Raw genomic sequence first — 26075 nt, forward strand, 5'->3', positions numbered from 1 at the left:
GTCTCCAGGTAGTATTGCTTGAGGCCGCCTGGGCGAGGGGCCGCTTGGACAATAGCTTCGTCTCCTTGTTCGACGAGGTCCTCGTCGGTTTCCTCGACAAGTTCACCGTCGTCAAGAAGCTTGCGGACAACTTTGACGTAAGCCTCCAGCCGACGCGCCCAGGCTCTGCGATGCCCGCCACCCTCAACAGCCACTATGGTAACAACCTCTTCGACGCACTGGTGGCCCTGCGACTGCCCGCCGTCGCGCCGGAGAATGTCCACCTCGAGGTCACGCTCGCCGCGCAGCGCCTGGCGCAGCAAGACACCATCGACATAATCACCCACATCTACGCGCAAATCGTCCACAAGGACTACTACATGCAAGAGGAGGACGATAGGACGCTGGCCTTCTTGGAGCGCAGGGCAACCTTGGACGGCACTATTCATAAGCACGTTGAGCTCGCCGCCAACGCCGCTGCTCCTCACACGTCGGTTGGTGACCCGGCGCACTAGGGCATGAGGATGTCGTTGAACGTTGATGGATCCGTATGTATTTTTATCTTTCCGTCAAATCCATGTAGTAGTATATGATACTATAGTAATTATCTTACCTTTCGCATCAACTTCATAATTTTCGTACGTACTCCATGCATGAACGGCGCCAGAACCAAACTTCTCATTACTCTAGGCAAAATCGTTATTTTCTATCTATCGGTCGCACCATGGAGCAGAACCAAATTTTACAAGTTACAAGTTCAAAAGGAAAAGCCTACCGTGTTCGCGTTGCACCCCCACACGGTTGGTCTGGCACGCCGCTCAAGCGGGAATGCGTGCGGTGTTGCATTTTCACTTACAAGTGGGACCGCAGTTGAGCAAACCGACTATCGGCAAACCCCCACCCCGCCCCCCGCGCGATGGCTGAGAAAACAGGAGGGAGAAGAGATGGCTGTAGCACGGACTCCAAGAAAATTGGTGTCGGATGGGACTCATGTGGGCAGCATGTGTCGTACTGCTAGACGTGAATGCTAGTTATGGCCCATGCCACCCCACTATATCGAGCCTATATCGAGGTACGTAGAACAAATTTCCTGCAGTCCGTGCTCAGCCCTCCTCTATCTCTCTTCTCAGCCAGCCAGCGGACGCGCGGAGCCCATCGTCTGTTTTCTCACATGCGGCCCCACATGTCAGTGAAAACGCAAGAGGACCCACTGAACCTGCACATCTTTCACCTCGATGTGCTGGTGATGAAAAACAAATTCAATAAAGATCTTCGGTGGCCGCTTTTGGAGTTACTCAAGAGTAGTAAGATTCTATTTACAGTTTAACCCAAGATGCACATCTCGCGGCTTCAACTACCACCCTATTTTCTTTCATGACACGACCTGGATGCTGGATGTCCCACGTGTCAGCAAAAGGAGGAAGAACCCGACCAAATCTTCGGTTCTGCTCTCGGATTAGACTAGTTGTGCTAACTTAAAAAAATTTATTGTGTACTCCCTTCGTTCCAAAATATTTGACTTCCATTTGTCCAAAAATGGATGTACCTATATACTAAGACATGTCTAGATACATATATATTTTGACAAATAGAAGGCATGTATTGTGCAACGGAGGGAGTAGAATGGATGCAATTTTTTGTATTGGGAAGAAGAGTACATCCATATATTGATAAAGGGAAATTTAGTAGATGTTCTATCACTTTTAGCTAGCACAGAGGCTAGAGATGAGATTAGTGCACTTGTTGATACTCCTACTAGAATAGAGGCTAGACATGAGACTAGATGCGAGGAAGCAACGTCTACTTCTTTACACTCGAAGAAGAAAGAAGCACGCAAGATCGAGCCTCCGTAGATCAACAATGAATGCATTGAGAAGGCACTAATCCAACTTACAGGAGTAGTAAAATGTATTCTTGTGGTTCTTGTTTTCTTTGGTCTTGCTTTTCTAGTCAAAATTATCGTTGGAGTTCGTGCAAAACGGAGGTGCGTTTGGGGTCGTGCATTGGAGTTGGCCTTACAAGTGGGACCGCAGTTAAGGAAACCGACTATTGGCAAACCCCCACCTCGCCCGCCGCGCGATGGCTGAAGTTAGAGAAACGACGAGGTTGAAGAGATTGCTCTAGCACGGACTCCAAGAAATAATATGGTGTCAGATGGATGTCGTGGTGGTGGCGTGTGCCGTACTCCTGGACGTGAATGCTTGTTCTGGCCCATGCCACCCTACTACTCCTACTACTTACTCCTACTATATAGTACTAGTATCGAGGATTCGAGGTGCTGGTTACGTACAGCGAACACATTAACATATGGCTACAGTAAAAACACCCGCCCGATGCGCGAAGCATGTGAAGCTAGTACAAATAGTGTACTACTATTGTTGATTGGCCTCATACGATAACCTATTGCAATGCACGTACAATTATGTATTCGGAAAATATTTTTTTGCCTCGTCGCACCACTCACTCAGAGAAGCGACTCGAAAGCCATTCATAAATTTAGTAAGTTTATCACAGGCATATCATTTTATTACATAAACAGGTCATCAACCCACATCGACAACGAGGATACATTATAAATACTAAAGTTTTCGCCACAAAACAAATAACAAGCAATAAAATGAACTTCAACTCAACCATTCCTCGGCGTTGGAAACACTTGCTTTGAACCACAAGTGATTCTCTGGGACGGGCCATCGATTGTTGATCTGGAAACCAACGCAGGACTGATCATCCAGGCTGAAGCGGCCTACTAATCCCTACCAGGGTAGGGAACCACACAAATGTTTGAGGTATAGACACAGTTGCTTCTCATAAATGGAACTGTTAACGTTGTGTCAATAGCAGTTGGATCGCCTTTCACCATCATCGGATAGTTTTGTCCAAGGAAGAGCGAGTTTTCTCCAAGACTATCAATTTTGTACCAGGGAGAAGGAGTTGGCGCTAGCACACTAGTATCCATCCCGAATACCATGCAACGGGTGTTAGAATAGGTCCGGAGAGTGCGACCATGGGAGACACCTGCTTCCTTAGCAGTAACATCATCAGTGGGCTGTATACACACAAGAAGAGGTGATCCATCGGAATTAGTTGCCAGGCGCCATAGAGTATATGAGCGCTGCTCGTCCTCATGCTCATGATCATCACCATCGTCATCTCCCCCTTGGTTATAAAAAATTTCAAGTATAGGTGGTGGGATGTTCACAGGACCTTGGAAACACAAGAAGAAGGTTAATTAGTAAAGGGAAACTTGCTAACCCGCATGCATGTGGATGAAACAATTATAATTATGGTGGAAGACAAACGTACTGAAACTATGAGGATGCCATGCAAAAACAGTGCCACGAGTGGTGGCAGCAAACACAAGGCCCTCGTATTGAATTGCATCACAGTACTCATCCGTGTACAGAAACTGATTTTTGAGCAATATCCATCGAGTGAAACCATCAAGGACGGCAACAAGCTTGTCGAAGATAGAAACAACATCATAGTTTCTGTAATTCCAAGAGCGGTTGGGAACTCGACAAATTGCTATCTTCCATAGAATACAGTCATCATGATCGTATTTGAACATGCGTACATTACTGGTGTGCTCAACCTCTGGGCAGTGTGCTGAGATTTTTGGAAGTGGAACCCGGTGACGAGTGTACACATTCACAAGTTCCCACTCGCAGTTGGACCCAATGTAATCAACCCAGTCTCCATTTGCTCCCACCCAAGCCTTGCCCTCAAGCGATGGCATTTTAACATCATACGTATCATTATCAAGCGGCATCAACTTGCACAGGGCGAGGCCTCCGTCGTGCCGGCGCCAGTCATCATCAGGGTCATGGCGAAGAAGATAGGGGAGATCAAACCGCTCCTTGACTCTTGGGTTCTTTGTAATGATGTTATTAGTTGAGTCAAGAATGGGCTTGAACGAACCTGCCATGCTAGCCGAGGTGATGACGTCGCACTGATCAATGAGTTCCTCCACCACGTCATCTTTCAGATCGGGGCAAGAATAACGGGGTCGTTTCCGGCCTGTTCCCTCCATGGAGAAGACGATCGAACAATGGCAGAAGAAAGGGTGAAGGGATGAAGGAAAATGGAGGAGGGAGAGGAAGAGCGTGCGACAGTAGTTCCAAATCGAGAGGGAAAGGCGAAGATTCGGTGGACGGTTGCGAGTTTGCCACGGTTCACGAAGAGGCGCCCCGGCCTACACGTCCGTTCGGAAATACTCCTACTACTCGCCTTCGTCTCACTGATATGTTGCAACGGGACCACATGTCAACGAAACATGGTGTGTAATTTCTCGTGCAAAATGCGATCTGGCCACGTTGGCCCGAGGTGCCGCATTAGTTATCAACCTTTTTTTAATGGCGTGCCGATCAGTTTTGAAGCACGACTAACTGGTATTGTACGCAGAGAAAATATAAACTACTCTACCACTACTCCACCTCCAGTACTAGTAGTATAAAATATATATATATATGCTGGAGCTTGAGCGCTTTCTTGCTAAGGGTTGCCCACTTGCTTCTCACACTACCACCCTCTCTCTAGATCTAAAAAGACGGCCCCTCTCTCCCTCCTCACCGGTGGTCACAGATCCGCCGGGGAAGAAAAGGACGTGCAGTGTTGACGCACTCGTCGTTGGCGAGCGAGGTCACGCACTGACGACAAGGCCGTCCTCTCAGACCTAGCGCCCGCGCGGGATGGCCTTCGTCCCCAAGCTCGCTGTCGTAGTGTGTGCGGAGGATGACGACCACGAGCGAAGCCACTTCCCGCCGCCCCTCAGGTATGCTACCTCTTTTCGAACCATAACCTTGTTCTATTGCCCCATCTGCCACGTCGTTGCATGTGGATCTTTTTCCACTCCACCATCTTCCCAATTTGCTATCCTCTGCTCTGCTGGCCACACAGACGAAAACCATAATTTGCACTATTAAAGGAAACCCTACTTCATGCAGACTAATCCATGTCTGGGTTGAATAAGGAAAGGAAGGGAGACTGTACTGTCCAAGAGAGTAGGCATCGAACCCGCATCTAGGTTGAAAAGGGGAAAATCAGTAGCTAAGGAAGGAGTCTCGTGTCTCTTGGTTGAAGAAGGGTAGAAAGGCATGACAACGCAACAGAGAATGACCAGGTCGATCGGTTTGTTGTCCTCGCATAGGAAAAAGGTGGCTAAAGAGAGCAAAAATGGGACGTAATCCACATATGCTGCCTGGATATTTGTTGCTCTGGGCAACCATACCTCCCTCACCACTCTACGTCCATGGAGGTACATCATACTGGTGCGCCCACTGTCCGAATGGGCCTCCCATGCTCTTATTGCCACTTTTTTGTTGTTAGTATAACGCCAGCAGTCAAGTCAAGCAATGCTACTGCTAAAGTGATGCCACATTTAACTAATGCCGCTCTCAGTCTAATGCCACCGATAAATTTAAGCAATGCCATTTAATGTCACTGGATTATTTCAGGGTTAGCTGTTGATTGTGGATGTATTAAAGATTTTTCAGCTAAGGCATTCTAATGCTGTTGCACAGCCAGTATACCAACGATGAAACTTGTTACTACCTTCAGATTTTTGCACTGTTAATGCTTATAGATTACATACCTCACTTTCATGAGATAAGTTAATTTTTTTTGTACAGTGTCATCAAAATGCCAAGGCGCTGATGTCATTTTATTTTGGTTAAACTGCACAGACAATTATGAAGACAAGAGGAAAGGTCAAGAGTGGGCACCTCCTCCTTCGGCTGTTCTCTTGATTCGTTCGATCAAGTTTTTATGTTTGATCGATTATCAAGATTGGGATAGCAATTTTTAAGGTCCCCCCGAGTTCGAAATGATATTTACCTTGGAGGTACATGGTTTGCAAATTTTTTATACTGTCATTAGTTAATAATGCTAGTTACCTTCAGACTTTTGTATTTGGTTTAATGCTCATGCAGAGCTAGTATACCAATGCTGAAACTTGTTACCTTTACATTTTGTATTGTTAATTCTTATAGAAACCTTCCAGTGCTAGAGTTTATTGAAATCTGTTCAGTAAAACCATTGTACTGTACCCTGCAATAAACTAACTACTCTACTGTTGCACTAGCCACTGGATTAGTGTATATTTGTAGTATTCGAATGGTGTTGCATTAGCGTATGGACATAAATAAAGTGTGGCAAGCTTTCCTAGATATGTGCTCAAGAAAACTACTACCTGTTTTTCTAAATACTAGACGTTTGGGTACTTTAAATTGAACCGCGAAAATGTCTTATATTAAGGAACAAAGGGTGTAGAGTTCACTCAAATTATCCCGGTAAAGCTAGTCACACCTTTGTTAAAATTAATGTTCATTATGTTATCGGAGGAGGTCTGTATGTTTGTCTCTAATGCCTGTTGACTACATACCTGACATCATGATGTAATGTTAAGTCATTTCCTTTTGTACAGTGTCACTGAATTGTCAAGGCGGTGATGGCATTTTATTTTAGTAGAACTGCACAAAATTTGCTTAAAAGAAGAGGAAAGGTCAGGAATGGCTTAGTTTTTCAGAAAAAACTATGTATGCCTTCCTGACATCAGCCGATGTTGCTTTATTTATTCCTTCAAACAGGTGGTTAGAAATAGTCTTGCTACCTTTTCCCATTATGAAATTGGAATGCTTATATTTGTTAGTCTATGCTTCAACTAGTGCCACTTTTAGAGTAATCAAACTTTCAATATCTATGCAAATAGAGATGCTCGATTTTAGTGGAACTGCACAACAAGTCCAACTGGTTCAACATTAGGAGCATGTTTTTTTCCAAACCTTTATATCCAATTGGTGGCACTATGAGCTGTTCATTACGAAGGTACATGGTTTGCTACTGTCTTGCTACTCTTTTTGTACTATCATTAGATAGTAATACTAGTGGTTTGCATGTGAATTTATTGACAGGGTGGACCTACATTGGAGGTGCAGGACAGGATTCAATGATTGGATGCTCAATTTCGGTTGTATTGATTTCACCTCTTCCATCACTGCGAACATGGATATCCTTGGTCTGATGAAGAATAGGCGCTATATTTCTGCTCTGAACCAGCAAATAAATTCAGTATGAAATTGTCCAGGGCAAAACATAACTGTATCAGATTGTCCAGTGCAGAACAGATGCTAAGCGGAAGAGACATGTTTAAACTGAAAATACAAGGTGTGGTATATGTTTACTAGCTGCTTGATATTTGTGCAGACAGAGATGTCTGCCAGTTGCTATTTGGCAAACAAACAAAGTGTCCGCAATTTTGGTTGAACTGCACAAGAGAATAGTATAGTCACTGCATGCAGTGCCATTTGAAAATAGACACAGAAAGATTGGATAGTCACTTCATGGACTGCAGAAAAGTAGTACTATACTATTTATTGGACAACACTAGGTGCTTCATTGCTTTGGTCTGATTATACAATGGGCATCATTTTGCCTAAGTTAAAGTTTGTATTCCGAAAATAGTCTCGCGATGTGATCGAGAGAAGACCAAATCATATTGCAGTGGATGTTCCTCCATCATGTGTGGTTCATTCTCATGGTTCCAGCTGTTGGTGAAACCACTTACGTTTGCAAGAGGAATTGTAGACTTCACAAAAAAAATTTGTCTTTCAGTCTGTACTGAATGTTGGCCAAGAGAAGCATCCATGTTAGTAGGAAGAACGGATGTTTTTTCTAGATCTCTGCTTTTGGAGCTACATATTTGTATATGATCTGTGAATCATTGAGATGCATTAACATGTTGATCTTATGTATGGGAATCGTACTAGTTAGTTTTAGTTGCGATGCGAGATCCGAAGTGGCTGATCTTTGCTTTTGGAGCTACATATTTGTATATGATCTGTGAATCATTGAGATGCATTAACAGTTACTTATTTCTGTTCGCTCAGTGTTTACAAGTTACTGATCAATCACTAGCTAGCCTACAAATGCGCTCCTGGCAGTTTTATTTGCGACGCAAGATGCGAAGTGGCAGTTTTTTGAATAAAAATGCCTACCTCTGAAGAAACTGACAGGCTACACTATCGATCCTACACGGATAAAAATGCCTACCTCTGAAGAAACTGACAAGCTACACTATCGATCCTACACGAATAAATAGTGGATCACGCACGTACTACCTCCTTTCGGTTTGCAGGGCTCAATTCAAGAAATGACCTACTCGATCCTACACGGATAAATAGCGGATCACGCACGTACTAGTACCTCCTTTCCGGTTTGCAGGGCTTAATTCAAACCTCTCACCAACCAAGGTACTCCCTCCGTCCGGGATTTATTAGTCCCGTGAGCAAAGCAGCAAGACCAAGGCGTGACAATAATTAACGGCATGCAGAAGTTTAAGCCTAATTAATTCCAGCGATTTAAGTGGTTGCATGCGTGCCCTCGGCTGCGACTCGTTGCATGCTGCTTCGCGTACTGCCTGCGAGCGATTCTGAGTGCCTGCATGCAGCCGGCCGTAATTAAGGCAGCTAACTAATGCGAAAAAAGATACGCTTTAAATCTGTGGAATCATTATTGACAAGGAGGGAGATTATTCGAGTGCACTCATTTGACCGCCATGCCGGCGTGCGACCCAGACGGGACAGGACAGCACAGTCATAATTTCAGTTTCTCTAGTTTTCCACAGCAAGCTGGCACGCTAAGCCATTATGCATTGAATTCCGATGACCGTCGCGCTACCTTCTGCCTATAAGTACTGTTTCTCGTCCTTCTCAGGTGCCACCGTGACCCAACTCGCCATATCCTCATAAGCCACCACCAGCCCAACGTCGCTCGCCACGTCCGCCATGCCCCCGCCCGTCCGCGGTAGGCGACGCCGGAGGCGGTCACCGCCGGAACTAGTGTTCGGGTTTTCACCGGAAGGCAGACGGAGGGAGGAGGCATTCTATCTGTCTTTAGATGGCAATGCGGAGATCAAGGAGTTGTTGGAGCGCGACCGCATGGAGGAGGAGCAGGAGTTGTTGGAGCGCGACCACCTGGCGGAGGAGTAGCGTATCGCCCATTTGCGCCGCCAGCGGGACATGGAGCAGCAGCGCACCGACACACTGAGTCGCGAGCAGAGCGCCCGCAACTGGGCCGACTACATGGAGGCCGGCGCCTGGCAAATAGCCCTGGAGGCTGTCGGGCACGCACGCGTTCGCGACGCCGATTTTTACTACCAGCTCGTCAAGTGGGTTTCCCGCTTGGAAGCCGAAGCTTCGGTGGACCACGCCGGCATGGAAAGGGCCAACGCGCGTGAGCAACGCGCCCTATCGCACCTCTGGCAAGTCCGAGGCGAGGCGGAGGATGCCGGTGCTGGCGTTTAGTATGGACAGCAGATGGCGGCCGGCATCGTCTAGTTAGCTAAGAGTAAGTTAGTACTTGTACGCTACTAGAGTGTTAGTGGGAGTAGATAGTTAACTTGGCTATGATGATTGTCAACGTGGAAGTTCAGTACTCTATATGTGGATCAGACCTGTTACTTTGCTCTGAATGTTGAACTTTCCGTTTGAACATATGGAATGGGCTGTTATTTTTTTAAATGGGTTGTATTTGTCCTCCATGGTTTAGAGACTGACTTGTGGGCCTAGCAAGTTGACGCATACACAATCAGGAGATGATTGTACGTGGAGAGGATGACAGCAGGGACCCGCCAAGGTCATGGCAGTACGCAAGCAAGTGCCTCCTTATTTCAAGCCAATAAAAAAATGGCTCCTCCTAGTGGATTTCTGACATCTGGGTCCCATGCCATTGTCAACGTAGTCAATAAACAAGAGAATTGCACAACGAGCGGCTGACACCAGGGACCCAGCAGCTCGCCCAGTTATTTTTGTTTTGGGTTAATTTGATAAATGCCACTCCAAATATGGTGTATCCGAGAAATTCCACTGCAATTTCCAAACTTTGAAAAATGCCATTTCATGCCATTTCTAGTGGCATTTTTCGAAGTCTGGAGTGGTGTTTTTCAAAGTTTGCAAACTACAGTGGCGTTTTTCAAAGTTTGCAAAAAATTGCAGTGGCATTTTTCAAAGTTTGGAAATTGTAGTGGCATTTTTATGAATCGCCATAATTGGAGTGGCATTTATCTAATTTGTTTTTGAGGCGGAAGCAGGGTGTTAACTGGGTTGTGCGGGACACTCTGGCCTGTCTAGACAGCCTTTTCTTTTATGTTTACCACAGACCAGCCCAGTAGTTTTTTTTTCTTTCTGAAAATGGCTAGCCCAGTTCTTTTGTGATTTGTCAAGTAAGTCGCTTTATCAGTCCTGTTGGGCTGCAAATCTTTCAAGACGAGGAGAGCTTCATTCGGCTGGCCGAGAAAATGGCCTATCAGTAATGAGAAATGGGTTGTACTTTTTTAAAACACATCAAACCGGCAATTATTTTCAAATATCTTTTTTTCATTTCGAGATTTTAAATTGCATTGAGTTTTATGCGTGGAAAATTTATTGGATTTTATATTGATATACATTTATTTTTAAAATCAGTCTGAATGTGACTCGAAATTTCGGGATTAAAAACAGTTCAGACCGCACCGACATATGCAAAATTTCGTATAATTTTTTAACCATGGCCACAATATGGGCTGGAATGTTAACATAAAGAATATGGGCTCCAAAAAACCCGTAAGAATTAGCAAATGGGCTGTAAATTATTTGAAATAATGGCAGATGGGTTGTATGCTGAGATTTGAGGCTTTCCACAGATGGCCTATATACTGTTGGATGTCCATCCAACGGCCGTCGTGCTTCTTCAATCTCTGCTCTTCCTGCTCCAGCCGCTCAAACAAGCGTCGGCGGGACTGCCTGCTCCTTCTTCCTCGCGGCCGGTTGTGCTGTCGAGCAGGCCTCACCGCCCCACCGTACTCCCGTCGCTGGCCTAGCCATCCCTCTACTCACCCACACCTGCTGTTATTCTCCGGCGACGGCAGACGAACCAGTAAACCCTCGTATAGTCGTACTCCCCTCCGCGTGGGAAACAAAAACAACGGCCGAGTCTTCCCTACCTCCGTGTCGTTCCCTTCCTAGGCCTCGCCATCGTCCACCGCCCTGGTGCTCTCGGCGTGGCGTGGTCAGCGTGGTCAACGGCCGACATGCATCTGAAGTGGACTGTACATGGAGAGGCTGACAGTTGGGTCCACGGCCGCACGCAAGGAAATGCCTCCTTATTACGCGCAAAATAATGATTTCCTCCACCTGACATCTGGGACCCACCGAAACGGCCTCTGTATTTCGCGAAAAAAACGTTACCGCCGCTGACAGCTCGGACCCACCAGCTATATCTTCGCACGCAAGGAAGTGCCTCCTTATTACGCACAAAAAATAAATACTCCCCCTGCTAGCTGGGACCCAGTATAGTGGGTCTGCTAAGTTGACGGGGACGAAGGTCTTTGTCAACTTAGTCAATATGCATGATTCTAGCTTGACTGGCCGTACGATGTCCATCCAACGGCCGTAGTGCTTCTTCAACCTCTGGTCTTCTTGCTCCAGCCGCCCAAAGCAGCGCCGGTCGTGCCGCCTGCTCCTGCCTCCCATGGCCGGCTGTGCTGCCGCGGAGGCCTCACCGCCCGCATACTACTCCCACCGCTGGCCAGGCCATCCCTCCACTCCACTCACCCACACCCCCTGTTATTCTGCGGCGACGGCAGCGCAGCCGAACCAGTGAACCCTTGTACTCCTCTCCGCGTGGGCATCCACTGTCGCGTCTTCCCTGGCTCCGCGTCGTCCCCTTCCTAGGCCTCGCCGTCGTCCACCACCGTGGTGCAGTCGATGCAGCGTGGTCAATGTGGTCAACGACCGAATTCCATCGGAAGAATATTGTACGTGGAGAGGCTGACAGCTGGGTCCACGGCAGCCGCAAGGAAGTGCCTCCTTATTACGCGGTAAATAATTATTCCTCCACCTGACAGCAGGGACCCACCGGACGCCCACCAGTATATCGCAAAAAAAACGTTTGCCCCTGACTGCTGGGACCCACCCGACGGACCATCGTATTTCGCGAAAAAAACGTTCCCCCTGCTGTCAGCTCGGACCCACCGGAAGTGCCTCCTTATTACGCACAAAAAAATGAATACCCCCTGCTAGCTGGGACCCACCTTGGTGGGAGGATGACTTGTGGGCCTACTAAGTTGACGGGGACGGAGGGCTTTGTCAACTTAGTCAATATGCACGATTCTAGCTCCAGTGACCGTATGATGTCCATCCAACGGCCGTAGTACTTCTTCAACCTCTGGTCTTCTTGCTCCAGCCGCACAAACCAGCGTCGGTCGTGCCTCGTGCTCCTGCCTCCCGTGGCCGGCTGCGATGCGGCGGAGGCCTCACCGCCCCCTACTACTCCCACCGCTGGCCAGGTCATCCCTCTACTCACCCACACGCCCTGTTATTCTGCGGCAACGGCAACCTCACACCACAGCGAACCAGTGAACCCTCGTACTCCTCTACGCGTGGGCATCCACTGCCGCGTCTTCCCTGGCTCCGCGTCGTCCCCTTCCTAGGCCTCGCCGTCGTCCACCGCCCTGGTGCTCTCGGCGCGGCGTGGTCAACATGGTCAAGGAACGGCTTCCATCGGACGTGGACTGTACGTGGAGAGGCTGACAGCTGGGTCCACGGCCGCAGCAAGGAAGTGCCTCCTTATTACGTGCAAAATAATTATTCCTCAAACTGACAGCGGGGACCCACCAGACGGGACACCGTATTTCGTGAAAAAAACGTTTGCCCCTGACTGCTGGGACCCACCAGCTACATCTTCGCACGTAAGGAAGTGCCTGACAGTCGGGACCCACCTGGTCGAAGCGTACATAGCGTTGTCATTCTGGTCGCAAACATGTACGTACATATATACTGGTGGATGTAGAGGCGCGCACATGGCATGTACACGTACGTACAGCGGCCAGGGTGCAAGAAAGAAAATACGGCCACGTATGTGTACATACGGGCGGGGTCTCGAACGCCTACTCGCGCATATGTACGGCCAGGGCTCGTGTACATGGCTGGGTCGGAACGGAGAAACAGCGTCGCCGTCGTGTTCATGGGGAGGCAACGAAATGCGTCGTGTTCATGGGGAGGCAACGGAATGCGTCGTGTTCATCGGGAGGTCTTGGACGGAACAGGCGATGGAAACGAGGCCTGGCGTACCGCAGAACGGAGGAAACGGCCTTGTGTTCGACCGGCCACGTTCGAAACAGGATCCTGTTGATCGGGAGGGGTCTGGCGTACCGCAAAACGGAGGAAACGGACCTCCTACGGTCGAAACGGGGGTCCTGTTCATCGGGAGGGGTGTGGCGTACCGCAAAACGGAGGAAACGGACTTGTGTTGGAGCGCTACGGTCGAAACGGGGGTCCTGTTCATCGGGAGGGGTGTGGCGTACCACAAAATGGGACTCCACGGGATACTGTTCATCTCCACCGTCGACCCCCTCCAGCCTCCACGAGCTACTGTTCATCCACCGTCGACCTCCTCCAGCCTCCACCTGCGACTGTTCATCCACGGGCTCCTGTTCATCCAGCCTCCACCGCGTGCTATTCCACCGGCTACTGTTCAACCAGCCCTCTCCACGGGCTCCTGTTTAACCACCCCTCCACGGGCTACTGTTCATCCTGCCCTCCACCATCTACTGTTCATCCTGCCCTCCACGGGGTCCTGTTCATCCAGCCCCAACCGGCTCGATCGATCGGGGTCCTGTTCATCCAAAGGCAACACCACGGGGTCCTATTCATCCACCCCCACCGGGAACTGTTCATCCAACCCCCCCCCCCGCAAACACTCACTGTTCATCCAGAGGCATCATCGATCGGCTTCAGTTAGCAGCAGAAGCAAAGGAATCACTCGATCGGGTTCAGTTAACAGCCATCGATCGGTCGCTCGGGTTCAGTAACGCGTAGCTTGCAGTGCAATCGCTCGGGTTCAGTTAGAGCCCAACGCCTCGCTCGGGTTCAGTTAGAGCCAACGCCTCGCACACACGCACGTACGTGTACGAGAGAAGCGCGCATCGCTCGGCCCCGACCTCCCACCGTAACCGGGAACTCCCCAAAATTTTCCTCCCCCTCGCTTCTACCATGATTTTTTCCGTCATGGACGGCCCAAAGAATGTCATGCAGCTGCGTCTCCGGCCCGCCCAGGACGAAAAGCCCATTTTCTGTCATGATTTTTTGTCATAGAAGTAGGAGCCCACCACATCTATGATGATACCGGGTTTTGTCACAATTATCGTCATAGAAGTGTCATATGTATGACAGGAAAAAATTCGTTCGGCCCAAAATGTCACGGATGTGTCTTTTTTTTGTAGTGTACATATTAATATTGAATGGTGGAGCTATAAGTTGGTGCAATTCCAAGCAGAGCATCATGGCGGTATCTACGTGTGAAGCGGAGTACATAGCTGCTTCGGAAGCAGCAAATGAAGGAGTCTGGGTGAACGACTTCATATCCGATCTAGGTGTAATACCTAGTGCATCGGGTCCAATGAAAATCTTTTGTGACAATACTAGAGCAATTGCCTTGGCAAAGGAATCCAGATTTCACAAGAGAACCAAACACATCATGAGACGCTTCAATTCCATCCACGATCAAGTCAAGGAGGGAGACATAGGGATTTGCAAAATACATACAGATCTGAATGCCGCAGACCCGTTTACTAAGCCTCTTCCATGAGCAAAACATGATCAGCACCAAGACTCCATGGGTGTTAGAATCATTACTATGTAATCTAGATTATTGACTCTAGTGCAAGTGGGAGACTGAAGCAAATATACCCTAGTGGCAATAATAAAGTTGTTATTTATATTTCCTTATATCATGATAAATGTTTATTATTCATGCTAGAATTGTATTAACCAGAAACTTAGTAGATGTGTGAATACATAGACAAAACAGAGTGTCCCTAGTATGCCTCTACTTAACTTGCTCGTTAATCAAAGATGGTTAAGTTTCCTGACCATAGACATGTGTTGTCCTTTGATGAACGGGATCACACCATTAGAGAATGATGTAATGGACAAGACCCATCCATTAGCTTAGCATAATGATCGTTAAGTTGTATTGTTATTGCTTTCTTCATGACTTATACATATTCGGACTATGAGATTATGCAACTCCCGAATACCGGAGGAACACCTTGTGTGCTATCAAACATCACAACGTAACTGGGTTATTATAAAGATGCTCTACAGGTGTCTCTGAAGGTGTTTGTTGGGTTGGCATAGATCAAGATTAGGATTTGTCACTCCGAGTATCGGAGAGGTATCTCTGGGCCCTCTCGGTAATGCACATCACTATAAGCCTTGCAAGCAATGTGACTAATGAGTTAGTTGTGGGATGATGTATTACGGAACGAGTAAAGATACTTTCCAGAAATGAGATTGAACTACATATGATGATATCGATGTTCGAATCTCGGGCAAGTAACTTACCGATGACAAAGGGAATAATGTATGTTGTTATTGCGGTTTGACCAATAAAGATCTTCATAGAATATGTAGGAACCAACATGAGCATCCAGGTTCCGCTATTGATTATTGACCGGAGATGTGTCTCGGTTATGTCTACATAGTTCTCGAACCCATAGGGTCCGCACGCTTAACGTTCGATGACGATTTGTATTATGAGTTATGTGTTTTGGTGATCGAAGTTTGTTCAGAGTCCCAGATGAGATCACGGACATGACGAGGAGTATCGAAATGGACGAGAGGTAAAGATTCATATATTGGTAGGTTATATACGGACACCGGAATGGTTCCGAAGAGGTTCAGGGATTTTTCGGACTACTGGGAGGTTACCGGAATCCCCCCCCCCCACCCCCGGGAAAGTTAATGGGCCTCATGGGCCATGGTGGAGAGGAGGTGGAGCCCCCCCCCCTCCTAGCAGTCCGAATTGAACAAGGGGTGGGGGCGCGGCCCCCCTTTCCTCCTCCCTCTCCCCCTCTTTCCTCTTTCCCCCTCTCCGTTGGAAGGAAGGGGGAGTCGACTAGGACTAGGAGTCCTAGTGGGACTCCCCCCCACTTGGCGCGCCCCCTAGGGTCGGCCGGCATCCCCTCTCCTCCTTTATATACGAGGGCGGGGGCACCCCAAAGGCACATCAATTGTTCTCTTAGCCATGTGCGGTGCCCTCCTCCACAGTCTACTCCTCCGATCATAGCATCGTAGTGCTTAGGCGAAGCCCTGCACGGATCGCATCACCATCACCATCACCACGCCGTCATGCTGACGGAACTCTCCCTCGACCCTCTACTGGATCAAGAGTTCGAGGGACGTCATCGAGCTGAATGTGTGCTGAACACGGAGGTGTCGTACGTTCGGTACTAAGATTGGTTGGATCGTGAAGACGTTCGACTACATCAACCGCGTTAACCTAACGCTTCCGCTTTCGGTCTATGAGGGTACGTGGACACACTCTCCCCCTCTCGTTGCTATGCATCTCCTAGATAGATCTTGCGTGATCCTAGGAAATTTTTTGAAATTGCATGCTACATTCCCAACAAAGAACTTGTTCCAAAAATGTTGGGCCGACTCACCGGGCTGCTGGACCACATGACTCACGTCGTCGGCGTCCGGGGGCTGAACGCAGGTGCCTTGGAAGTTGGCTCAGAAAGCATCCTCGAGATCTTTCCAGCTTCCAATGGAGTCTTCGGGGAGGCCGTTCAGCCAATGCCGAGCCGGTCCTTTAAGCTTTGGTGGCAGATATTTGATGGTGTGGAGGTCGTCTCCTCGTGCCATATGAATGTGGAGAAGAAAATCTTCAATCCACACGGCCGGATATGTAGTTCCATCGTATGGCTCGATATTCATGGGTTTAAACCCTTTCGGGAATTGGTGCTGCATCACCTCATCGGTGAAGCACATTGGGTGTGCATTTCCCTCTTATCCGGGCCACGTCGCATCAAACTTCAGAACCCATTCATGCCCGGCATTGATCGCGAGCTCTATCATTTTGGTCGAGCCATGCTTGGTATCCCTTTCTTCGCTCGGGAGGGTAGTCTCTTGACCCATAAATGGACCTTGATTGACCCGCTCTAGCGGCCAGGTCGTGTCACAGATCGTATTGATATGTTGGTTGTGTCGCCTCCTTGCCTTATGGGGAGGGGGCTGGTGGGTATTCGGGCTCTTCAGTCGGCCTATCTCTTCCTCGAGGGGGCGGTCATGTTGGTCGCCTTGAGTCCGTCTAGCTGATACAAGGTCGAGGGCCTTGTCATCGAACTGTGGCAGTAGTTTGCGCTTGGGGTAGCTCTTTGTCTGTCGCTCATAGTCGTACCCTTCTTCGGCTTCTAGGACTTCCGTCCATCTATCGTTGGGGGTGTCTTGTTCAGCCTTTGTCTGTTGCTTCTTCTTCAAGCTTCGCGCAATAGCTATTACTTGTTGCTTGAACCTCCTTTGCCCTAATGGATCTTCTGGGACGATAAAGTCCTCAGGTCCAAGGCTAACCTCCTCTTTGGAGAGGGGCATATAATTGTTGTCTTCGGAATCATTGGGGTCCTCGGGAGTATGCTGACCCTCATGCCCCTCGAAGCCATCATGTTGGTGTTCGGGGGCGGGGTTGCCAAGGTCTTCCGCATTATCCGGGGTGTCACCTTTTGTGGTGCCCGTGTTGCTTTCCCTGTTGCGTCGCCCCTTGGAGCGTCGGCGTTGCCTCCGGCGCTTGGGGGCCTCCTCTCTAGGGTTACCATCCCTTCTGGGTGTGCCGTCCCCATTGGCACCATCGTCGTCGTCCTTGGGGGTGTCCACCATGTAAATCTTGTAGGTGGATGTGGCCGTCCATCGGCCGGTGACGGGAGGGGTCGTGGCCTCACCATCATCGTTCATGTCATCAGCCTCCTCGGAGGCATAGTCTAGCATGTCGGTTAAATCTTCGACCATGGCTATTAGGTGGGTGGTGGGTGGGACGTAAAATTCCATGTGGCCTGCCTCAAGGCCCTATCGAGCACGAGCCAGGGACATGTCATCGACAACAGTCATAGTCTGGATCCGATCGAGCACTTCATTTAATAGAGCGAGGCTAACCGGATCAGTGGAAGAGATTTCTTCGAAGTTGACCTCCGTTATAATGGTGGGGAGGGGTGCGAGTCCGGCCAGGGTGAGATCCTGGTCTTCGGACGTTGTGTCTGCGTCGAAGCCCGCCGCTGGATCTATAGCAAGTCCGGCTAGGGCTGCCTTCCAGTCTTCGGGATCCGAACTCCCATTAGGGCTCAAAGTAGGATCCTCTACGAGGAGGGATGGTCCGTACGGGATTGATTCCTGGTCTTCGGACGTAAGGGCCGTGCCCAAGCTCGAAGCTAACAGTGCAGTAAGGGCTGATCTGGAGATCAGATCGGAAAGAGGCAGCGAAGTTGAAGCTTCAGGAACTATGGTGGTCCCAGATGAAGTTGAGAAACTGGTGAAGATCAGATCGCCCCGAGCGTTGGTGACGTATTCGAAGTTACCAAACCTGATTTGATGCTCGGGGCGAAGCTGTCGACCGGGTTGAGGCGACCGGCCGAGTCGGCGTGCAAGAAGACGCTGCCGAACGTGAGAAGTTGCCCGAGGACGAAGATGTCCCCGATGCTAATGTCGTCTCCCATGATCAGGCGAGCCATCGACCCTTTGGCGATCCAACAACGGAACTCTCAATGAAAGCATCAATGTCAGTGCAAAACCGGCGGATCTCCGGTAGGGGGTCCCAAACTGTGGACCTTGGATTGATGGGGAACAGTGGATGTGGGACACGATGTTTGCCCAGGTTTGGGCCCTCTCTAAGAGGTAAAACCTTAGTCATGCTTGATTATATTGCTTGTGTATAAGTGGGTTACAGAGTAGATCTACCACGGGATCAAACAAACTAAACCCTAACTAGTAGGATGGGGATTGTTCTTCTAGCCTCTACGGACAAGCCCCCTGGTTTATATAGACACCAGAGGTGCTAGGGTTTACAGATAGTCGGTCACACGAAGGAAACATCGGATCTTCCATCTTAACTTGGGGTGGACACCAAGGCATAAAAGGTTTTCGGTCTGGATACGGTGTAGCCCAACAGTCCGGCCCATGAGAGATAGGTCGGCCTCCCGAGGACCCCCAAATACAGGACTCCCTCACTCTCAACCTTTGTTTTCTGTTTTCTGTGTTTTTTCTTTCATTTTTCCTTTTTATTTATTAGTCTGTCTTATTTACTTTTTTGTTTTGTGGGTATTTTCGGGATGTTAGGTGAGTGTAAATGTATACACACGAATACTATAAAATATACTCCCTCCATTCCTAAATATAGGGTGTATAGTTTTTGGCACGAAAATTAAAGAACGCACGTGGAGTGAAAATTTCACAAGTTTTGGGCAAGATTACACCTGACTAATTGACATGAGAAAATAGAGGAGTTTGCCTAATATAAGTAAATGTAAGCAAATCCCTAAAAAAATTATTCAAACAAGTGGTGCAACGCAAGACACCTTATATTTCGAACTTTTTCTAAAAAATCTATACACCTTATATCAAGGAACGGAGGGAGTATGTGAAATTGCACTATATGTGATATTCTTTGCATACAACAAGAAAGTGCAATTTTTGTGCAAAGTCGTGTGCATGTTTTTTTGTTGTTTTCGTTCTTCTTAGAGGGTACTACCAATACCACTAATTCATTGTTCCTTGTAAAAAATCATTATTTTAATATATTTTTATTTATTTCTTCTTTGTGGGTAATACCTGCATATTTTTAAAGCATTAGTGGCACTCTAAAAATGCCACAAACAATGGCAAACTTGTTTTCGTTCTTCTTATAGGGTACTACCAATACCACTAAGTCATTTCTTTTTAAACCATTTTTTGTGAAATTTTCACTATTATATGCTTATTCTTGCATATTTTAGAAAGCACAATTTTTGTGCCAAGTTTGCCATTGTTTGTTTTAGAATTATTTTTTATCTTCTTTCATCTTAAAGGGTAATGACAATATGCCACTAATTAATCTTTCTTAGAGAACCTTATTATTCTGGTTTTGTTTTAGTTTTTATTTCATTTTATTTCTTCTTAAAGAGTGATACCAAAGTCAATAATTGATTCTTTCTTAGTAAATGTAATTATTTTGATTTTTTTTATTTCATTTTCTCTCCTCTTTAAGGGTAATACCAATTCCACTAATTCATTACTTCATAGGAAACTTCTTCTTTTTTGTAAAACTCCACTACATTGTTATTCTTGCATATTATAAAATGCATTTTCTGTGTAAATTGTGTGCCAATTTTGTCATTTTTTAAATACATTTATTTCCTTTCTTTCTAAAGGGTAATGTCAATGGCCCTAATTCATTCTTCTTTAGAAAAATCATTATTTTATTTGTTTTTTAGTTTTTATTTCATTTTCTCTTCTTCTTTATGGGTAATACCAATGCCACTAATCCATTCCTTCTTAGAATACTTAGTTTTTGCAAAAAAAAGTATACTATTATATGCTAATTCTCGCATATTATAGAAAAACATAATTTTTTTGTGAATTGTGTGCAAACTTTCTCATTATTATTTTTCCATTTTTCTTTCTTCTTAAAGGACAATAACCATGCCACTAATTCGTTCTTCCTTGGAAAACTTAATTGTTTTTATTTCTATATTTTTAGTTCCATTTTTTCTTTAAGAGTAATGCCAATGCCACTAATTCACTTCTTCTTAGAAAAGAAAATTTGTGTGAAAATTCTACTATTATTCCCTCCATTATCTTACATAAAGTGCATTTATTTTTCACAAAAATCACAATGTAAGGTGTATTTATCCATTTTGCCACATAATTCCTTTTCTGCTCCACCACCCACCTGCAGCAAAAATTAGCGTTGGATCCCGTTGGTGATCAGAGAGAAAAAAAAAAGGAAAAAGTTGTGTGCATGGCAAGACAATGGTCTGTATTTCCCGCTACTTTCATGGGAGATGCCATGTATGGGCTATATAAATCGAGTACAGGGTTGCTAATCTCAGTTGAATGAGACTTAACCAAGTATCAGTGGATGCTATATTCGTAAGATCTTACATAGAGATCCGTGCAAAATTTTCTTTCAATTTTTCTTCTTCCTTTTTATATGTTCCATCACTTGACTGAGACTTTGTTAAATCTCAGTCGACTAAGATCTAACCAAACCCAATCGAGTAGGGCATCTGCACGTATGTATAAATCCTTGGATATGGTCACCGAATTTATATTACTTCGAGTGCATGCACAAATTAAGTTGCTGGCTAAAACTAGTGACTTGCCCAAAATAAAATTCCAGTCACCTTTTTGGGGGGCCACCCTCTGTAATCAAACAACTAAATTTTGGTTCGACCTCTAACCTGCTTTGGACAAAAAAAAGTTTGGAGAGAAAATGAAGGATTTCAATAAATAGTAAAAATAACCACCGCAAATTCAAGGAATAACAATAGAGCAAAAAAATAAGAAAGAAGTTGAGCCTTCATAATCTACTATATCTAAATAGGGGCTCCTCACTACGGGATTTTTCTCGACATGCAGGCTATCCACATCAGCGATCGACATGCAGCCATACACCTCAGCAAAGAATAATCCACCTAACAAATCAGTGATTTAATCTTTGCACACAATATCGGTTCCTCTTCGTCTTCTGAAACGTAGTCTGTCTACTCTTTAAGAGCCGGGGCGCACTCCCACGCAATCCACCCAACACTTGGCCTCCAGCAGCAGCGCCCCTTCATCTCCTCTCGGGTCGTCTTCTTCATTCTTCGTCTGATGGTGATTCCCTAAGCAAGATGAAGGGCCGAGCCAAATTCCATCACTCCCCCAATCTCCGATATGTCATAATTAGTAGCTCACCACAAGCCGCCTCTACACCACGAAGCAGATGCAAATATCAGGTGGTAGACGCCCCAATATGTGCATAGTTGCAGATTAATTAGGTGCGTAGAGGTCCTTCACCCCACGTCTCTTGCTGAACTTTGCATCCACCTACAGTTCGTCCACTTTGATTCCGGTCAAAAGAATAGTCTTGCCAATACGTTGTGGGTAAAAATGTTAGATCGAGAACGTTCCAATATATCACTGCATCACGCCCTAAATCAAAGATGATGATCCCACCGTCGCTAGCCACGGCGGCGCCGCCCGATGACTTCGTGGAGGCCCTGGAGGTGCGTTGCGTGGGGTGCAGAGAGAAGTTGGAGGAGGGAAGTGGGCTACCCTGACTGCGGCACGCCGGTTGCTTCGCGAAAACATTCCTTTGAGCTTACGCACCCGGGTACCTCTATCCTGAACGTCCATACTCATCGAGATTTGTGTCACATGGAACAGAAAAGATCAGCTGGCACGTTTTCTCGCAGAGGATTGCAGATGTAATGATCCGTGATCGGCCACCCGCAGAAAAGGGCAGCTACAGGGGAAACAGGGACAGCATCTACAGTCATAACGTGACAAATTTTCTGCCGCTCTCTCTAGGAGCATGCTCGGCGGCGGGGGTAGCGGATTCTTTTGAGATCCAGAGGAGAAACGGATCTGTGAGGCCGCATCAGTTGCTGGAGAGGGCGGAGGAGGTCTGCGCACGCAGACCTGGACTTGCATCGTGGTGAGAAGTCTCCTGGACTTGCATCGTATGAGAAGTCTCCGGCGCTATCAGGTGTTGACCAGTGTTTGGAGGTAAATCAGAGTGCCCATCGATTTGGGCTAAGCCCCTTATGCGGATGGGATTTAGGTATTGGGCGTGCTCCACCACCTACTAGTTTCTACTAGTTGAATGCCCGTACGTTGCCACGGAACTTCAAAAAATGTATACATCGGTCATTGTTCTAATTCAGAAGTGCATGTCAAACATGGTAGAGATTGATCGATATAACAGCAACTACCAATTCTTTCTCCCGGTGCTTTCTCTATCATATCTCTTTTTTAACGTTAAATAGTAAGAGAGACCCCTAATGTAAATTTTACAAGTTAGAAGTGTGTCCTTAATTTCCTATGCCATCATCTCTTTCACTACCTTGCTTGCATCTAGAAAAAGCGGCTTTCTCATGGTCGTTCCTCCTCTCCACATGCATAGAATTCATCCATCTTTGCTCTATCATTGTCGTCAATTCAAATGTTGGTCATTTTGCCTTAACTATCGCTTGGCCACTTCTTCAAAACATTGGAAGATATATGAAATGGTGCATATGTGTCGAGAGAAATAGTGGGTTGCGACGACAACATACCAACAAAGGGACATACAATCAACTCCCCTTGTATATCTCGAGTGGGGTAGCCACGTGTATAACCAACGTAACTTGGAACATGTATTGAACTAATATGTCTCCATCAAATATGAAGATATTTTCATGATTACAAATGCTCCAACGCCCAAGTATGATCACTTTGTTGAAGCAGGGTGAGTGTTGCCTCTGGTATGCAGGAACAAGTATGTCCATGAGTGACAGGCCCAGGTGCTTCTCCTGGTTGAGCCTCTATGAAAAAAGAGTGAGCGCAACACTGGATGAATACGTGCACACAGAATAGATTTCAAGCTCTCCACCATCATACTTGTATCCTTTCTCTAATAAAAAATAGTAAGGATACACAAATATGATAAGAGCACGTTGTTGGCCTACTAAATAGGAGTAGTAAATATGATGTTCGAGATTGACCTAATTCACAACGGGCATCATTTCTTCAGGGAGAAGGCAGGGGTACATATCTTGCTCCGTTATTCAAATGTTCACAACTAAATGTTTTTTATGGACATCGTAATTAAAAATAGATTTTCTATCTTGCTATGCATGATCGATTTCCAAACGTTTAGAGAGAGGGACTGAACATGATTCAAGCCGCAATACACATGATGACCCCAAAATTGGAGCATACTACTCAGAGAAAGCGGCATATAGGAGTTTATCAACATCACGATGACCACAAAAATAGACTTATGTTTCTCAACTCTTCATGGAATTCTGTAATGTGTGGATCACTTCAAAATCGTAAATAACACGAAATAACTTTCAAACTATGAAGATAAATAAACATGACAATGTTCAGTTCTCTTTTGTGCTGATCATTTTGTGTACGAGTATTCAGTTATGGGGTAAAAATCTAGTCATCCTGGAGTATGTTTTATCCACACATCCAATCTAGCTCCCAATACAATCGAAACAAGGGTGAAAGCAGACGCTAAAAATTCAGCATTCACACCGATCAGAATGGCCTCTTGAGCCCCTTGAAGTCCACCGTCTCGATGCACTCTACGCTGCCCCTGAAACCATTGAGCAGCTTGAGCAGCTCGTTGGCCCGATCTTTGGTCACGCCGCCGCAGCCCACCTGGAGTAGCTTCTCGGAGGTGCCCACACGCAGCGCCTCGTCGCAGCACGCGCCGGCGCTAGTGTCCGCGGCACGGCAGAGGCGCCAGAGCGCAGAGACGGCGAACCACGTGACCATGTCGGACATGCACGCACGGACTCAAGGCCGGTGTGTTGGCACAGGACGCCGTCCAGCACGGCCAGTGCCTTCTCGCTCGTCCTCTTGTCAGCGTCCAGGACGAGCTCCACAACGACGAGCACTGACCCTAGCTCGGCGAAGCGGGCGGCTCCTGACGAGGCCGACGAGCGTGCTGCACACGCCGGGCGTCCTCGAGATGACGTCGACGGTGTGCCGGTCGGGGGACGAGGCGAGCTCGCGGAGGATGATGGCGGCGCTGGCCCACGCGGGAAGGTTACCGTGGGAGAGCACCGAGACGAGGGTCTTGAGAGATGTCGGGTAGGCAATGTAGCGTCGGGCCTCCTCGTTGAGCGGGAAGAACACGGTAAGGGCCGCCAAGATCTTCCCAACGCGCCCAATACTGTGGCGCTGGTGCCATACACGGGCTCACCGGTGAGGCTCTGGAAAGCTGAGGCGAGCAGCTGTGAGGAACCGGCGGTTGCGGTCGCTCTCCTACCCGATAGCCCTGGCCCTGGCAGCAACTTGCTAGCAGGCCGCCGCATTCCCGCGCCTCGGGGCGGCGGACACGGCGACAATTGCCTCGACGGCGGCGGCCTCCCGCCAGCTTCCCCACAGGGGCCAACCTCCTAAGTCGTCGGCGGCGTAGTCCATGGAACCGACGGCCGTTGCGGCGGCAGAGGCAAGCAGGTCGTACAAGGGCGGCGTGCATTGGCTGCGCGACGACGACCGAGACGAGCGTCAGACGGCGATGCAGATGGGCAGTTGCACACGGCTGTGGGGGCGGCGGCGGCGATTTTTCTCACGAGATTGAGGTGGGAGCACGGATGGGAGCATGGAGAGGGAGCAGGCAAGCCGGATCCGAAAGAGAGGATGAATCAGGAGCGAGAGGTGGGTCAAACTAGTAGAGAATGGGACCAAACGTGTGGACGGTAGTGGGTCGTGGTTGTTTCTTTTTTTTTAGTTGCACGAAGAAAGGCTTGTTTCAAGGGAACGTGGGCTGCTCCTGCAATCTTTTTATCATGCGGGCAGAGTGGGATCGCAAGAGAGGTGGTGGAGGGGAGCGAGGGGATCCTCGGTTGAACCATTACGACGACGGCACATTGCTCTTTAATAGTAGAGATTTTATCTGGCCCTGCTCGTCCTGGAAGCTGTTCGTCCATGGCTATCGAAACTTCGGAAGACCAGCGGCGAAAAAAGTCAAAGAAGAACGGATTCAGTATGCTTCTGGAAGAAATAATCAGCGATCAGATTTCAGCTCCGGTACAGCATGCGATGTGTAGATCGGGAAGAACTATTTGATGCGTACCCATTGGCGTCAATTTGTGCCGTATCGATCAGGCCGTGCTCCGTCGCCATGGGAATGGCCACTGGGACCTCCTCCATTGAACGAGTAGAATGAGAGTGAATTCAGGGATGCGGTGCAGCCTTGGTGGTCGGGGTCACGGGTGTTCGTCGGTATTATTTTTTTGGTGCACAATAAAACAAACATACGCAGAGCCTAGTTCGAACAGGAACCCCTGACTGCCACCGTAATGGATCCAGATAAACAATTCTAACTGTTGGGTATCTTGAGGTACAACATCTGAAACCAACAGCTGGGATAACGCGGCCCGGGTGCGTAGACTCAAGAAACCCACATTCGGTTGCTTCATCCTGAGCTTATGTCGCCACACCGGTGGAAGGCAATGACCCTGCCGCATGGTGCCACGGACGCACTCGAGACAAGGCCATCGTGTGGCGCCTGCGGCGGGCTCCGGAGCATGCCGTTTGAGCTATCGCGCTGCG

General features: G+C 47.7%; 1 pseudogene; it reads right to left on the reverse strand.

The window, feature by feature from the left end:
* Window positions 1-24050: 24050 nt before the first annotated feature.
* LOC125518637 lies at window positions 24051-24941 on the reverse strand (annotated as a pseudogene).
* Window positions 24942-26075: the final 1134 nt, after the last annotated feature.

The sequence above is a fragment of the Triticum urartu genome, chromosome 7 (assembly GCF_003073215.2).
Source record: "Triticum urartu cultivar G1812 chromosome 7, Tu2.1, whole genome shotgun sequence".
Lineage (NCBI taxonomy): Eukaryota > Viridiplantae > Streptophyta > Magnoliopsida > Poales > Poaceae > Triticum > Triticum urartu.